Here is a 3,977-nt window from a genome sequence, read left to right as displayed (position 1 = left end):
AGGAGGAAGAGGAAGCTTCAGCATTTGCAGCACTAAGGCAGGAGGTTTGCTGGGAGTTTAAGGCTCACAAGGTTTGCAGATTAAGATCTTGTCTAAGAGCCAGGCAGTGGCGGCGCACGCCTTTAGTCCCAGCACTTGGGAGGCAGAGGCAGGCGATTTCTGAGTTCGAGGTCAGCCTGGTCTACAGAGTGAGTTCCAGGACAGTCAAGGCAACAGAGAGAAACCCTGTCTGGAAAAAACCATAAAACAAAAACAAAAACAAACAAGCAAGCAAACAAAAGCAGAACACTAACCTTAAACACGGAGGGAGGGTCTGGAAGAGATGGCTCTGCACTCATGCTTTCCCAGGGGACCCAAGTTTGATTCCCAACACCCACATACTGGCTCGCTACCATCTTTGCCCACAGTTTGTGCAAAGACACACATGCAAACACTCATACACACAAAATAAAAACTTTAAATTAAAGAAAAAAATTTAAAACAAACAAACAAAAAACCAGCAAGGACCAGGGGCTGCTTTTAATCCTAGAACTTGGGAGGCAGAGGTAGGTGGATCTCTGCATGAGGAGAGAGAGAGAGAGAGAGAGAGAGAGAAAGAAAGGGAGAGAGAGGGAGGAAGGGAGGGAGGGAGGGAGGGAAGGAGGGAGGGAGAGAGAGAGAGAGAGAGAGAGTAAAAATCCCTCCATAAAGAACAGCAAGGGAAAGGGAGTGGGGCGTGCCCACTCCCACCCCTGGCTGCTTCAGACTTCTGCATCTTTGCTTTTGTCCCCACCCCCACCCTCACCCCGCCTGCCTGCATCAGACCTCTGCATCTTTGCTTTTTTGGCCAGCTTTGCCCTGGAGGAAATGTTTGGCCTGGAAGGAACTGCCCTGTCATTCTCAGGAACACTGCTTAACAAACTATTCCCCTGGCTCTCTCCCCTCCCCTCCCCTCTGCTCCGGAACAGCAAGTTTAGTCAGACTCTGAATTTAATACCCCGAGATCCTATGATCTGTGTGCCAGCCATGCCACAGGGCCTGCCTCCCTTTCCCCGGTTTCTGGCAGACAAGGAGAAACTGGAAGCTTGGTCAGATAGGAGCTTTGGGGCGGGGCCTTGAGAGGGTGGGGCAGGAGGGGAATTCCTGGGTGGTCACTTAATCCGCCTGGATTTAAAGTTTATAGAGGCCCGCCCTTTACTCTGCTGCCCTTCTCTGAGTCTATACTGTCAGTGAGTGGAGAAGCAGCCAGTGTCAGGGCAAAGCTTTGAAATGAGGTGAGGCAGAGGTTAGAAGATCTGTGCTCTGGCCTTTCAGCCAGTGGCTTCTGGCCTCCCCCCCCACCCCCGATCTTTCATGGGCTTCTAAGAAAAAGTGGGAAGCTCTGTGGGTCCCTGACAGGCTGGTGCTAGCTTACCCAGTATTCTGAAGCTCTCGTGCAATGTGAGCCATATGCCAGCAGGTCAGGGTTTGCCTTTTGACTAAATTGATTTGTGTCTGCCATACTTCTTTGAAAAGCCCACGCCCCTGGTCTCAGGTGCCTCTCACTTCACTCCCAGGAGCCTCTCCGTCTTAACTCTTGCATTCAAGATCTATGTTTAAAAATGCTTTAAATAAAGCCCAACTCAGCCGGGCGCTGTTGGCACACTCTGGAGAAGCTGAGGCAGATGTATCTCGGAGTTCAAGGTCAGCTCCAGGACAGCCAGGCTATGACTACACAGAGAAACCCTGTCTGGAAAAACCAAGATAAGTAAATAAATAAATAACCTCTAACTCAGGGCTGGAAAGATGGCAGGTCCATTGGTGAAGAGCTGCTCCTCTTTTTTAAATATTATTTATTTATTTATTTTATGTATGTGAGTACACTGTCGCTGTCTTCAAACACACCAGAAGAGGGCATCCTATCCCATTACAGGTGGTTGTGAGCCACCATGGGGTTGCTGGGATTTGAACTCAGGACCTCTGTGCTCTTAAGTGCTGAGCTACCTCTCCAGCCCTTTGTTTCTTGTTTTGTTTTGTTTTGTTTTGTTTTGTTTTCGGAGATAGGGTTTCTCTGTGTAGCCCTGGCTGTCCTGGAACTCACTCTGTAGACCAGGCTGGCCTTGAACTCAGAAATCCGCCTGCCTCTGCCTCCCAAGTGCTGGAATTAAAGGTGAGCACCACCACTGCCCTCCTGCTCTTCCAGAGGATTTAGGTTTGGTTCCCAGGCCCATGGTTTGGACCTTACAAGCACCTGTCATTCCAGCTCCAGCGGATTCAATGCCCTTTCCTGTTCTTTGTGGGCACCTGCACTTCTGTACACAAACATACACATTATTAAAAATAAATCTTAAAAAAAAAAAAACAACTGGGGGGCTGGAGAGATGGCTCAGTGGGTAAGAGCGCCGACTGCTCTTCCAAAGGTTCTGAGTTCAAATCTCAGCAACCACATGGTGCCTCACAACTACCGGTAATGAGATTAGATGCCTTCTTCTGGTGCATTTGAAGACAGCTACAGTGTACTTATTTATAATAATAAATAAATCTTTGGACCTGAGCAAGCAGGGTCTACCAGAGTGAGTGGACCTGACCAGAGTGAGCAGAGGTCCTAAAAGTCAATTCCCAACAACCAGATGAAGGCTCACAACTATCTGTACAGCTACACTCTGTACTCATATACATAAAAATAAATAAGTCTTTAAAAAATAAAAAATAAATTAAAAAAAAAAACTCTCCAGGGTTGGAGAGATGGCTCAGTGATTAAGAGCACTGACTGCTCTTCCCAAGGTCCTGAGTTCAAATCCCAGCCACCAGGTGGTGGCTCACAGCCATCCATAAATGGGATCTGATGCCCTCTTCTGGTGTGTCTGAAGTCAGCCACAGTGTACTTACATATAATAAATAGATCTTTAAAAACAAAGAAACCTCTCCAGCTTTGCATACTAAAGCGACACGCGTCACTTCGTCACTTCGTGGTGCAAGGAAACTAAAACCCAAGCCTTTCTCCTGGTAGACTAGCACAAAGAGAGTGCCAGCCTGCTGGCTTGGTTTGGTTTTGGAGCAGGGTTTCACTAAGTAGCCCTGGCTGGCCTGGAACCAGCTCAAGAGACCAGGCTGTTTCAGACTTGCGACAATCCCTCTGCTGCTTCCTCTCAAGAGCTGGGGTTATAGATAGAAGCCACCACCCCTGGCCTTACCACCATTTTTGTGCTTAATTCAAAGTAATTCCATAGGCTAGAGAATGGTTCCCAGCTTGTAAGCACCTCACCAAGCATGAGTTAGTAGCGAGACCTGAGTGTGTGGGACAGCCAATGAAAAAAGGGGAAACCGCCTGAGCACACACTCTAAGGGGTACTGAAATGCTCTGCTCGTCAATTAGTTATTCATGCCACCATGCTATGAAATAGATTTTGTTTGGTTGTTTGTCTGAGTTTGGGGGTGTGTTTGTTTCCTGAGACACGGTCTTATGTATGCCAGGCTGTCTACAAGATCATTGGGGAATCAAGGATAACCTTAGACTTCTGAGCCTCCTGCCTCGACCTCATTGATGGTACTCTGGGTGTGTGATACCAGACCTGGCTTCTGTGGTGCCAGGGACCTAACACTGGGCATTGTGCATACCAGGCAAGCACAGCACCAGCTGAGCTACAGCCTTGGCACCAGTGGATTTGCTGTTTGAGGCAGGGCTTCTTCTTGTGTCCCAGGTTGGTTAAGGTCTCACAGCATCCTTGTGCCTCAGCCTCTCCCATTCTAGAATTACAGGAACACACCATCACACCTGCCTCAAGTAGATATCCTTAATTCTATTTTAGAGATGATGATATAGAAACTTAGGCAGTTGCCGGGCAGTGGTGGCACACACCTTTAATCCCAGCTCTTGGGAGGCAGAGGCAGGTAGATTTCTGAATTCGAGGCCAGCCTGGTCTACAGAGTGAGTTCCAGGACCGCCAGGGCTACACAGAGAAACCCTGTCCCAAAAAACCAAAAAGAAAAAGAAAAAAGAAAAAAAAAAAAGAAACAGG

Source organism: Mastomys coucha, unplaced genomic scaffold (genome assembly GCF_008632895.1).
Source record: "Mastomys coucha isolate ucsf_1 unplaced genomic scaffold, UCSF_Mcou_1 pScaffold3, whole genome shotgun sequence".
Taxonomy (NCBI): domain Eukaryota; kingdom Metazoa; phylum Chordata; class Mammalia; order Rodentia; family Muridae; genus Mastomys; species Mastomys coucha.
This window is presented reverse-complemented; position numbering follows the sequence as displayed.